The sequence below is a fragment of the Protopterus annectens genome, chromosome 3.part0 (assembly GCF_019279795.1).
Source record: "Protopterus annectens isolate FY-2018-M chromosome 3.part0, PAN1.0, whole genome shotgun sequence".
In the NCBI taxonomy this organism is placed as follows: domain Eukaryota; kingdom Metazoa; phylum Chordata; order Ceratodontiformes; family Protopteridae; genus Protopterus; species Protopterus annectens.
In genome coordinates this window covers 1,518,518,256-1,518,532,223 of record NC_056731.1, presented here as the reverse complement: position 1 = coordinate 1,518,532,223, position 13,968 = coordinate 1,518,518,256, and the positions used below count along the sequence as shown (strand labels likewise).

The 13,968-nt window shown below is 40.9% G+C and overlaps 1 protein-coding gene and 1 pseudogene across 1 annotated transcript in view; one reads left to right on the top strand and one right to left on the bottom strand.

Moving 5' to 3' along the window:
- The window catches only part of PLAG1 (PLAG1 zinc finger), a 384,433-nt gene that overhangs the window by 179,227 nt on the left and 191,238 nt on the right, over positions 1–13,968 (top strand). The window lies entirely within an intron of this gene.
- Positions 4,338–4,548, bottom strand: LOC122797448 (annotated as a pseudogene).

Sequence of the window (13,968 nt, the reverse complement as noted above, 5' to 3'; positions counted from 1 at the left end):
AAACATAGCCAACATCCTGGAATACTTGGCAGAGCTCTTCCACAAAGGCCTGTCCTATTCTTCCATCAAGATTCATGCATCAGCTATTTCAGCAGAATACGACTTGGATCCTCCAGTCTTCTCACATCCTCTGCTCAGGCAGTTTCTGAGAGGAATTAAAAATGTAAAACCGCCTAGGAAGCCACCATTGCCAGCATGGGACTTGAACTTTGTGCTAGAAAAATTGACACTTCCTCCTTTTGAACCAGCAGCAACAGCAGAATTACAATACTTATCATGGAAAACTGCTTTCCTGTTGGCAATCACTTCAGCAAGAAGGGTATCTGAGCTACAGGCACTAATGGCAGTACAGCCCTTCATGATCTTCCACCAAGATAGAGTATCCATGAGAACTAATCCTACTTTTATGCCTAAGGTGGTCTCCTGAGTATCTTTGAATCAGGCTATCCACCTACCTACATTCTTCCCCAACCCTCAGAACAGGGGAGAAAGGCTGTTGCATACCTTGGATGTGCATAGACAATTACGCTACTACCTGGACAGGACCAAGGGCAATAGGAAAACTGACCAGCTACTGGTAGCATATGCAACAGGAATGGAAGGAAAAGCAATTTCAAAACAGACAATCTCTAAGTGGATAGGAAATTGCATTAGATTTTGTTACTCCTACCATGGAAAGAAAACTCCAGAAAACATCAGGCCTCACTCTACAAGGGCTACAGCCACTACCACAGCTTTTCTACGAGGAGTGGCTACCAAAGACATTTTAGAGGCTGCTACTTGGAGCTCCGTGCATACATTTGCCAAGCATTATAATTTACCTTTATACTCCTGATCCCGAGCAGGTTTTGCCACTGCTGTTTTGCAAGGGATCTTAACTACACCATAATTTTATTTCTCCTCCTCCCCCAGTTTTGCTATGGTATTCTACCCATTTGTAAGGACTGCAGATGCATCCTTGAAGGACATAGTACAGTTTTGTACCTACCATAAATGTAGATGTCCGATAGGAATGCATCTGCAGTCAGGATTACCCACCCTCCTTCCCCTCTGTGGTACTCCTAGGGTATTTGCCCATCTTGTAGCTAGCTGGGGGAATCTATTATGGTGTATTTGTATATATGTACATACATGCCTATTTTTTGTTTGCTCTCTACTATTTGGAATCATTTGCATTTATCCAAATTTAGCCTTCCTAGAGATCACCTGGCATCTGGGGCAAGAAATGGCGTCGGCTGATGCCTTTATACCCGAATAACTGCAGCTATGATGTCGGGTGAAGTGCGATACCAGCCGAGGCCAGACCCAGACTTTGGAATCCGGCCGACCAAAGAGCTGCCTGACGACAGGACAACCCATTTGTAAGGACTGCAGATGCATTCCTATCGGACATCTACATTTATGGTAGGTACAAAACTGTACTTTCCTTGCAGAGGATGATTTAGTCCTGTTGGGTATTCCTTATTCCATGCATCTCTATAAATGCTCGTATAGTGCTTTGGTGTAGTTTTGGATACTGGTGCCAGTTCCTAGAGAGGGGGAGGGGGCTGTGAAGCTGTTTTTTTTACCATCCCTCAAGAAGGTGTAATCAGCTTTGGATAATTTTTTTTTTGTTTGACCCCAGCTAGAGGGGGGTGGGGGGAGATGGTGACTTCGAAAGTGACTGCTTTTTGGTCTGATCTTACCAGGGAGTATGATACTGCAGGGATGCTGCACTGGTTACTCATGTTGATTAATACCAAGTCCAAAATATTATCACCTGTCGTGGGGGTATCAACTAGCTATTCCAAGGCATTTGCTTTGACAAAATTGAGGAATCTCTGGGCATTTGTGTTCTGGCATGAGTAGTTCTTCCAGTCTATGTTTGGGTAGTTAAAGTCACCCAGGATCAGCGTAAAGGGTTGAATCTTGATAGATTCAAAGAGGTCAAGATAAGCGAATTGGGCATCTTGAGTCAGATTTAGGGGCCAGTAGCTAGTTATGATTTGTGTAGGGGTCTTGTCAGTGATTAACTGCAGTTGTAATGCCTCCTGTGTATCATACTGTTTGATCAGCCTGGAGGTGTGTATGTCTTTAATATGTATTGAAACTCCAACTCCTTTGACTTTACTGCCCACAGTTGGGGGTCTGAATGTATGACAGGGACATGTAACCAGGTAAGGCTGGGGTGCTCTTTGCAGCTTTGAACCAGGTTTCTGTGACTGCGCAGATGTCAGCATTTTCCAGGGTTAAAAATGCTTGCAGTGAGTACAGTTTCATGTTTAGACTCATTTAGCAGCATGACCTTTAATTTCCTTTGGGTGACAAATGTATCCCTCTCTTTTGCCCTATTTATTTGTTAAAACTACTTTAGATATTTGGAACTACTATTATTGTAACTGTTTGATTTTTAAAGGTACAAGAGTGAGTTATTGGACAAGTGGATCCCTTATTGCTGTGTGAGTAAGGCATAATCACCCCAAAAGGAGTCTATAAGATATTGAATATAGAGAGATATCCTCCAGTCTCTCAAAATAGCTAAGGTCTTTTAGCCCTTAGTCTTTTTAGTTAAGAGCATTTGGGGTCTTTACAACTACTTGATATGCTTAATGTCCATCTCAGTGGGGGGCATTGTACTGTATTCATGGATTGAATTAGTGCAGAATACAAGCAGGGGAGGACTTCTTTTGACCTGGAGGAGATACCTTTTATTATGAACTTTTCAAAGTAGAAGGATTTCCTCACCACCATTCAACATGGTGGCTGAACATAAGAGAGCAATCACCCAAATACTTAGATCTCTCACTAATTTCTCATTTTGAAGTGGTGTGTTATCTATACGTTAAGCTAGAGGTAGGGGGTTGCTTACTGAATTCAACAATGTTGCAGTTTTTGTGTCAAGTTTGTCCATTTTAATAGTATAATCTCCTTTTAGAGTACCTGTATGTCAGAAGACTTGGCAATCATTCAGCTTACAATTATCTGCAAATTCCATTAACCAAAGATCATCGTTTCATCGTTTGATAGACAGAGATTTGCGAAGGAGTTGGCAAATAGCAGAAGTCCCAACACAGGTCCTCAAGGGTATCCACTCTTCACCTTTGTGCTCTCTGAGAATGTGCACCCTACTCTTACTGTACAAGTTCTGTCCCTCTGCCAGTTTGCTATCCATCTAACCATGCATAGCTCAATTCTGCGCTCACTTAGCTTGTTTACTATATTTGCATGTGGTATGTGGTCAAATGCCTTGGCATTAGTCCTTTCATTTTCCTTAAATCTGGACCTCAGAGATGCACAGAGGAGGTGGTTGTCTTTTTTATGTGGTTTATCAAGGGGCAGTATGTGTCTGTGGTCAGCCAGTTAAAATACATTACTGTGGTAAGTAAATTGCTTGCTTTTCTCACAATCACACCTTAGATGTATACAGATAAGGCAGCTGTCTTTTGGGGGTAGGGGCAATAAGTCATGCTGTGAAAACATAGGTCAGTACACGGTCATTGTAGAAGAATTTGATCTGGCTCTTCATGGGCAATATCTGTGACTTTGAGCAGCAAACTGAAATACATCATTGTGATCATAATTTTAAGGTGGCATACCCCTACTCTTTGGTTTGTTTTCATGCTTTTTCTCAGAGCAGCTCCTCTTGGCTTACTGTCTGTACTGTGCACCCCCCTTTGTAAATTTGTGGATCCACTACTGTACAATATAAACAAAATGTTGTTGACCTCAGCAAATTGCTTAACTTCTGGTGTCATTCTAGAGGGTACAGTGTATTCTAGCTAGGGAGGTGATGGGAGCTAATGATAACGGATTTCCCAGGGATGGCTTGCACCTATACCTCTCAACCTCTTAGACCAAGAAGTCTGGACAAAGCAATAAATAAAAGTGGGACAAAGGCCCAAAAAATAGGGACAGTTTTGAAATATTGCTCTTACAAACTTAGAAAGTCAATAGAATAACAGGTTTTGCGTTAGCATGATTTTTCTGGAGGGTATGAATCTGCAACTCAACTGTCTGCATTATTTTCTAACTTCAGTCTTTAATGATTTGCTACTAATTTCCCAGAAAACTACAGTTTTATGAAAAACGAACCAAAATATGAGGAAAAAATGTGGGCATTCTGCGAAAATTTGTACAGTTGAGACGTATGATTGCACCTGTCCTCTCAAAGCTAAATCCTTGTACAAACCCATAGTGTCTTTTTAAAGGTGATATCAGTCTTCTAAAGCTTCCAACATAACAAAACAAAATAAATGTTACATAAATTTACTGTTGCTCAACACTAGGAGCCCTAACAAAAAAGCTCCACTTCCTACAAGCACTCCTTACCCCTGGAAAACATTGGTGTGTGCTTCATCGCAGAGACCTGGATAAAGACCAATGAGAGCACTTCATCAGTGCAAGGTTTCAGTGTCTATCACATGTTGTGGCCCACTGCATTAGTCGAAAATACTAAAAGAGGAGGTGTCTCCATTTTCACTTCCAGACTCGTTGGACATGAAGACAGACTGGAACTCCACATCCAAATGAACACTACACTTGATCTTAGCCAAAAGGCCAAGAAGCGATACAGAACCCCTTTTCATATTGCAACTAACTGTAGAACCCCCTCTATGTTCCTCAAAGCCCATACCTAGACAGTATGAACTCCCTATGCATTAAGCCTAACACCATTCTCCTACGAGGCTTTAACTACCCCTCGATTAATTAACTGGGTGACTTGTACATTCTCAAAGATGTATACCCAGAAATTTCTGGACTTTATCAATACAAACAATCTGGGCCATTTAATCAGAACCCCAACCAGCAGCAATAAAATCCTGGACTTTGTCCATGTCAATGTGGGGCAGTTTTGCTCAGCATCAATTATGACTTCTTCCCTAGACAAATCAAGTCATAAATCTGTCTCAGTCACCTTAAGGCTAAAGCCACAAACATCCTCTAATATTTCAGTATTCAGAGATCATGCCAAGGCTAATCTACTAAAATTGAGTGATGATCTGGTTAAATTCAAAAGTCCCTTCCATCTTCATGACCCCACTGGTTATGCAGAATCCTTTACCGCCACGTTCTGGGCATTTGTAAATAGCTACATAGATTCATATGTCCCCCTCACAGGTAAATACAGTGTTACATTTAAAAATAAACCCCCTGTGATGGAACCATAGCATAGGCAAACTCTATCCATTCTCAACTCCTTTTCTGGGTCAGGGTGTCACTTCAGCAGTGACAGTCATCTAGAGCTATTGTTCAAACTGCCAGGTGGCTGGCCAAGGGAAACAACTCATTACACACAAAAATAAATTTAAATCTCAAGATGCCAATAATGCTGTTGCTAAACTTAACAAGGACTTTTTGACCTTGATCAAATCAAACAAATCCAGGTATGAGGTAAACTTAGCCACCCAGGTGAAGGAAAACAACAAAGCCTTCTTGGACTGTGTTAGAAATCTCAGAAACAATGCCCAGTACTGTGCAGAGCTAATAGTAAAGGATATCATGTACTTGGACCCAGAGGACAAAGCCAGTCTAACAGCAGACAAATTCAGTTAAAAAGGTATCCCCCCACTTTATTCTCAGATAACATACAGTACCTGCATCTGCACTAGCCCCTCAAATCTCTAAAGAACAAAAGGTGCTATCCAAGGCCAAGAGCACTACTTCAGTTGGACAAGATAACATACCAAGCTGCCTTCTGGTCATCCTGAAACATGACTTGCCAGAACCCCTACAGAGGTTATTCAATGTTTGTCTCCAAATAGATTTCTTGCCAGATGAATGGAACACAGTAACAGTCATCCCCATGCACAAAAGTTGGGCATCAGTGGACCTAGGTAATTATAGACCTATAAGCTTTACCAGCTTAATCTGTAAGGTTATGGAAAACATTGTTATGCAATTAATAAAGAAGGACATAGGTATTCTACAAACTCTCGATCCAAGTCCATTCAAATTTGTCAAGGCTGATCATGCCTATTAAACTTGGTTGACTTCTTTGAAAAGGTTGCTGACACAATGGATGAGGGCACATCAGTACACATTACCTGTGTAGACCTCACAAAGACAGTCAACACTATCCACCCCTTGGGCATAGTAGATAAACTACCCCAGCTAAATACAAATCCCTGTGAAACTCATTGGATTGCAGATTTGTCTCATAAATAAGTAAACACCCAGGAAATTAGGGTGGCTGACTCTATCTCCTCCAAAAGACCTATCACAAGCAATATACCCCAGAGTTCAGAGCTATTCATCTTTCACTTTTTTTTTTTTACTTTTCAGAGGTCAAAACAAATGTTAAGGGTTTATGAGTGCCCAGTTTTTCAGACAGTTATAAACTTGGGGCCGTCACAAACTCCCCCAAAGATCACTAAATTCCATCAAGAGGGCCTTTCTCAAACAAATAACTGGTTTTAAAACTGTGGACCAAGTCTAAATGCAAAGAAATGTATAGTTGTACCATTAGGCAAGTGTAACTTCCCTTGTAACTATCACATTGACAACACTCCCCTGAAAATGATCCCATTGTCAGGCATTTGGGAGCCTGTGTTAAAAGAACTGTCCTTTGATCAGCATGTGATGACTAGTGTAAGGAAGTCCTTTTTCATTGCACAGCTTATATCTAAAGATATGGAGTCCTGGTCCAGTGATATAATCATTCCACTGTACCCTGCTCTTATCAGGCCAGTCATTAACTATAATGCTACATTCATTATATACCACTTGTCACAATGAAGAGACCACAGTGTTTCCTTGCTAAAAAAAAAAACACGGAGGTCTAAATCACATAAACTATGCGGGCATTCTCAAAGCTGTGTCCCTGTTCTTGGTATCCTACAAGCCTGTAAAAGGTGAACTCTGCTTTGTGCATAGAGCTTCAACAGGCTGTATCCTGTCTAACTTGACCTCTTACATATTTACAAGTCCACTGGTAGCATGAACACCCTCTCAAGGGATCTCCATCTCTTTTGCAATGTAAATAGAGCATGTTGGAGGGAAGGGTATGTACTACAAAGAGTATCTCTTCTGAGGAACTTTCACTCCAGATAAAGAGAAGAACTTCTGTTACTCTCTTATAGGTTCATAGGTAGGTACTAGGCTATCTGCCCAAGGGCATTTATAAGCCTAGCCAGAGTGTGTCGGCTTTCACTGCCCCATTGATTAATTAACTGATCTTCTGTCAAGCAGAGCCAATGAAGTGATCCCAGGGATGTATTTTCTGTTACCAATGTAATTTGGTATGAATGTATGGGAAACCACAAACTCACTCCCAGGGTATTACCCATGCCCTCATTGACAAGGGCAGTAAGTAAGTGTCACTTCAGGGTTATTCATACACAAAATATAAGGGCTAAAGACTGCCATGGGAATGTAGGACTAGGTTTCTTAAGATTCTCAAAGACCAACAGCCTAGGAAGTACCTATGAACTTAAAATGACCGGAGTAGAGGATTTTAGACTAATTTTGTTCTCTAGAAACAAAGTGTAGGTTTAGAAGTGCAAAACGCTTTGCAATAGATGGGCTGCTGCTAATGTATGCAGTATTCTCACTTTGTATTTATGTGCTCGATCCAGCTTTAAAAGTGTCACAGGCTGTGAAAGAACAGTCTCTTGCAGTTCAGTATTCCTTTAGAGCTGCTTTTCTTCTGTGTTTTGTCCATGTCAGAGAACCTTCATTGTGATATAAGAAAAATAATCTTTGGTTTTATGATGAAAATCTCAGCTGTTTTTTACAGGGAGTATAGCAGAGTAGTATTGCCAGCTGCGCTAGTAATAATTTTTGATAATGTTTACAAAGCATATTATTTTCATGAAGGTATTAAAGGAAAAGGATAATAAAGACCATAATGTTTCCTGTCTTATTTTTCTTGTAAAAATATCTTAAGAACATAAGCATGGTCCTCTCCTCATTTCAAGAGTTATTGTACACTACTTTCGCACTGCATTTGTAGCCTGACAACTGAGCACGATAAATCCTGAGTGGTGACCAAACTAGATAGACTTCTATCTTGAAGTGCACAGACTAGGTCATATAAGGACAGCATTGCAGCTTGTATCCAGGCACCTCCAGTTCAGTAAGGCTTGACGCAATCATATGTCGAAAGGGTGGTCTCAGTGTTTCTGGCCAAAGTGTGTCACAGAGTGGAGGTGGAGTTTTAAAAAATGCCAGAACTTAAAACATGCTAGTTTCCTTTTCACTGAAGACATGAAGAGAGTGTGCTAAAGAGAATTCCTTTGGTTTATGGGCTAGATTAAACCCACAGTCAGAAAATACTGTCAGGGTTACATATCTGTAAAAAAAAAAAAAAAAAAAAAAAAAAAAGTGAGGAAGTTATTTTTTAAGGCCGTCTTATTGTATGTTTTTTTTTTTCAAAAGAGTTGTACTGACACTCATTCTGACTCCCAACAATGAAACACTGCCTTCTTGCCGAGTTCCTGGAGACATTTTATTGCATGAGTGTCTGAAGTACTGCAGTGTCATTGGTTGCTAGCATTTTGAGCACTTTTGATTATCTTCAAAATTAATATGTTAATGTATTTGGGGAGCCTAAGTTCTGGAATCCTTCAGCAGGAGGAGCCAGACTGCTCTCATCAACGTGGCTGGTTACACAGTAAACAAAACCTTTAGGTGAGCTGTAAAGTAAAACTTCTTAATGTTGCTTATACGGAGGTGTGAATTAATTATTTTTTTCCTTTATTGCACTTCCTTGTATAAACACATTACATGGTGAACTTTCTGGTTTTTTTCCCCTTTTTTCCTCAGCCTTTATTCTGTTTTTCAGGCATATTTCTTGAGTCTGCCCTGATAGTTACACAGCTGACTGAATGTGCTAAAGTACAACAGCCTCCTTTTTTTAGTGTTCTTAGAGTGCTGTCAAGTGTATTCCCACAGGGGAACTAACCAGAAACACTGGCTCATGTATTATATGCCAGCCATTCCTTGCTAAGCATACAGTTTGTTGTAACTCTTGTAAACAAACTGCAAAAAAGTATGCAGTGCAATAATGTTCGTGTTTCACAAAAGGACAGCTGGAAAACTCTGTTACAAAGGTGGAACTAAGCTGAACAGCTGAACCTTTCTGAGATTATAAAAACGTGTTCATTAGGATTTTATCTGGATACTTTAGGGCAGGATGGTGTCCCATCCCCAAAATATGCGTCTTTCTTTCTTTCTCTGCAAAACAGTGTAGGAGAAAAAAGACATTTGAATAAAAGTTAGAAAGAAAATGCAGTCTGCACTTGTATGCAACAAGATTCTGACAGCTACAGCTAACTCACTGACACCGTCGAACAGGAACCTTGCCTACTCTGTATGTGGTAGTGGTTCATTTAGCTGCCTTTATATTGGATAACAAGTTGGGGGGGGGGGGTAAATTCATTTCTCTGCAGAGAGGATTTCTCCAATGCTTCTCAACCCTGTGGATGCCCCAGGGATCTGTACTGTAAGTATTCAAATTTATGACTAGCTGACCTTATAACACTAGTGTCGTACAGAAATGTGTTTATTTAAGATTGCTCCAAGGGTGTGCTGGACCTCTGGGGGTTGACACTGGTGAGGAGGATAAAAACAGCCATCCTCGAAGGACAGGAGCTCTGAGGAATCTACCACTCAGTTATTGCCTCTAGTGGGAATACGCAGCCATTGGCTTTTGATGTATCACCCAGTTTCAGAAGTTTACAGCAAGTGCAACCCTTGCAGAATATTTGTAATGTTATAACACAACAAAAAAATAACAGAGGAAAATAATCTTTGTCAGTGAACAAGTACAAGCAGTATTAAAAACAATTGTTTCCCAGTTCTCTGTCTCCTGGTAAAAATCTAATCATTCACAAATGTAATATTGTATAGATGAGAATGTATTGGCTCACCCTATTTGTCTGGTTTATGCCTGTTGCACAAGCTGATTCATAACCAGTAACTTGTTTTGTATCATCTACAGCTACCACACATAGTAAGGACCAGACATCATAGACCCACGTATCCTGAGACTCTTAAATTTAATCTTTCTAAACCACAAAAACCTCTCAGACATTGCACTCACAATGAGTATCCTCTACAACCTTAAAAGTACTCTACCAAAACACAACACCCACCACAACACATTAAGCCACATCTCACCGTGTCTCAGCTTCTAAGCATGCCATCACGCAAACCAATAGTTTGGTCATAGGAGAGACCATTGTGAGACACATACATGTCCCATTCACCAGGCTGAGTAAGAAGAGAGTCCCAGTCAGTTGCCTATCAAGGACCAGAATCTGCCAGGTCATGCACAGACTCAGGTTATTGATACACAGGTGCCAGTATTCCTCAGTCATAGTCTACATGGTTGTAAATGACTTGAGACATCCCTGGACTATATGAAGAGAAACATGATGGCACTCTTGAACTGTGTGTCCCAGGGTGGTAAGCCTGACAGTGAGCAGCATTCAGAAGCATTCTACCTCCTCCAAGGATGATGCTACAATATGATCAGAATATAATTAACTTTAGTAACTGGCTTAGATTTGGCATAATTTAAAGGTGATATAACATTTGTCATCCTGAGAGTATATGGTTTTCAGACCACTTTACTTTACCATGGATAGGCTGCACCTATGCCCTGTGGGCTTTCAAATATTGGCTAAAATCTTGTCCACCCCTGTAGTGCCTTTTTTAGGCATTTCCAACCTGATAACCTGTTACTCTCTTTCTCTAATATTGAGTGTCTAATTACTATTGTTAAATTGTCCTGTATTACATGCCTGGAGCTTTTCTCCCCGGGCCTCTGCTGAAAAAGGGCTTTGGCTCCGTCGGACACTCCCAGTCAAAAAATGTAAATAAATAAATAAATAAATAAATCCAAGCCAAGAAAATCTGAAGGTGTTAATGCTCAACGTCAGGAGTCTAAATGCAAAACTCCACACCCCTCCCCTCAAGCTCTCCTCACCTTGGGGAATGTAGACATCTGTGAAGTAACTGAGACATGGTTTAGAGCTGCATAGAACACACCAGTAGTTCAAGGATATAATACCTTCTGCACATTTAGAGCAGTTACTGTTCAGGAAGGAACAAAAGGTGGAAGTGTCTCAGTTTTTACCAACAGCAAACACATTTAATGATTCATCTAACAGTATGATATGCTTAAGCTCCTCCACGTCCAAATTACCATAGGCAAAGTCCAATACCTTATCCTTGCAAGCTATAGGTCCCCCTCTGTGACCCATAAAGTCATAGTTCTTGCTTAAGTGTACTGGAGACACTTCCCATTCAACATAACCCAACACCATATTCTTGGGTGACTTTAACTACTTTACTGTAAACTGTGAATCGCACACAGCCACAAGCATGCAGGCCCAGAGATTCCTGCATTTTGTTAGCACAGACACCATGGACCTGGTAGTTCACATGCCCAGTAAGGGCAGAACCTTCCTGGAACTGGTACTTAAAAACATGGGATAACACTGCACCCTCCTCCAAGTATACCATTTTCACTGGTCAGGTCCAACCATAAAGCTGTCGTCTTTGAAGTAAAGATAAAATCTGGGAACCCAGCAAACCTTGGTACTTTTAGGAATTATGCTATGGCAAACTTCCTGTTATTAAGTGACAAAATGACAACAATTAAAGCCCCCCTGAACCCTGAAAACACAGCTACCTGCGGGGAATTGTTCATGGAAACCCTGTACAATAATGTTAATATCTGCATTGAGACAGCTATACCCACCTGGAAAAAGCACATGACAAACTCAGAAAACAAGGCACCCTGGCAGACTCCCTGCATCAGTAAGAAAGAAAGACCGAACCAAAAACAAATGTGTAAAACAAGCAAAGAACACCAAGATCACCACTGGTACTACTGCCAAAACTTTTAATTATAAGCGCTTTCATCTTACAATGTAAGAAGACTTAATGAGATTATGAACCATTTAAAAATCAGCATATAAATATCCCTCTTAAAGTCACGATTAACAAATCCTCTTCTTGAACCTAAACTTTTAAAGAACCATGACATGTTCATAAATTTACAAAGGTATCCATCATTGAATTTTAAAAGATGTTCCAAATATTTTAAAGTCATCATACAACAAACTATAACTATTATGCTACTTTTTCAGAGAAACTGTTTTAAAAATACATCAACATTCAAAAGCACCGCTTATTATTTCTATTAACTAGATAGTGTTTTTAACTTTAATAGGCAGGCTATGTAAATAGAGCCATCTATACAGAAAATGTAGCAAATCTAATGGCTGACAAATGTAACACTAATTTCATCCCTCTCTCCCCAAAGACTCCCCTCAGAAAATATCCTCAACCATAACTCCCCCAACTATTACTAGGGAACAGGTCGTCAATAAACTCTCCAAGGCTAAGAACACTACATCAGTAGGCCCTGATAGCATGCGACACGATCGGTCAAGACCACTAGAAACCATAGCCACCAAACAGACTTTATACCAGGTAAATGGAGAACTGCAACCATCATCCCTCTGCACAAGGGCAGGCCATCTACAGACCCAGGTAATTACAGACCCCCATAAGTGTGACTAGTCTCATGCAATGCCATGAAAAGAATTATAATGGAAATAATAAACAATGATATAGGAAACTTTCAGCAACTAGATTCAGCCCAGTTTGGTTTCATCAAGGGCAGGTTATGCCTTCACAGTCTGGAGGACTACTTAGAGAAGGTCACCAAAGCAGTAGTCAAGGGAAAAACAGTGCATAGTGTCTGTCTTGACCTGACCAAAGCTTTTGACACAGTACTCCACTCAGGTGTTGTTGATAAACTCAAAAAATTAGGTATTAACCCCTATGTCACCTGCTGGATAAAAGTTGGCTCATAAATAGAACCCAAGACATTAGGATAGTGGACTCTACCCCCACAAAGAAGCCAGTCACTAGCGTCCCTCAGGGCTCTGTTCTGAGGCTGCTTATTTTCGGCATCTGTTTCATTGAGGGCAAGGCCAACATCAAGTGCTTCAAGCTTATCAAGTTTGCAGATGATTGCAAGCTGAGTGCAGTCATAGAATCCCCCAGTGCCACAAACACCCCCCCCCCCACAAGAAGACCTAACACTGACCAGTAACTGTTGCCAGACCCATAGTCTAAAGCTCAATGCCATGAAATCCATAATAGTACCCTTTGGGATGATGGCTACCCCTGAAAACTACCACAGTGGCAACAGACCCCTAACAGTAGACCAAGTGGTCAGAGATCATTGAACACAGAGACACACATTTGGCATTTGACCATCATGTGTCTGTGGTGGTAAGGAAATTATTCTATGTTGCGGAGCTTATAAGCAAAGGTATGGCAACTAGGTACAGTAATGTCATTGATGTTCTTCGTGTTTCACTGTTGCAGTGATCACATTTGGGTTATCTGCTTGCAGTAGCCCTCAGTTGGCATGATTAACAAAGTCTTGGGTCCTGCATCGGTTGCTGTCCCTTCTTCCATGATGTCAGGTCGTCAGGGGTATAAAACATGCAGCCGATGCCATTACATCAGTCTTTCTTGCCGTGCGGTGCCCGAAGCAGAAGCAGTTCACAAGTGCCGGTCGGCCGACTCCTGAAATTTTCGTTTTCGAGTTTCAGAACCGAAGTCTTCAACTAAATCTAACTACCCCACTGGAGAAACCTTTTCTTGCTCCTTACCGATGTCAGTAAAGGTTAACTGCATTACTTGTGGAAAGCAAATACCTCACAAAGATTTTCATTCGTACTGTATTCCTTGCCTGGGCCCTGACCATGAAGTACCTTGCTGTCGGTTTTGTGCTTTAGTCAAGAGGAGAAAGTAAACACTTGCACCACACCACACTCATCACATAGTCCCTCAAAACCTACACCACCAAAACACACACATAGAAACACAAAACAAACAACTACTTTCACAGAGGCTCTCAATAAAAACCTGCCCAAGCATCAGGGACCTCCAAAGCTGAAATGCAAGCAAACTCTACCCCCCAACACAACCCAAATGACACATAGCCCACAAACTCAGTGT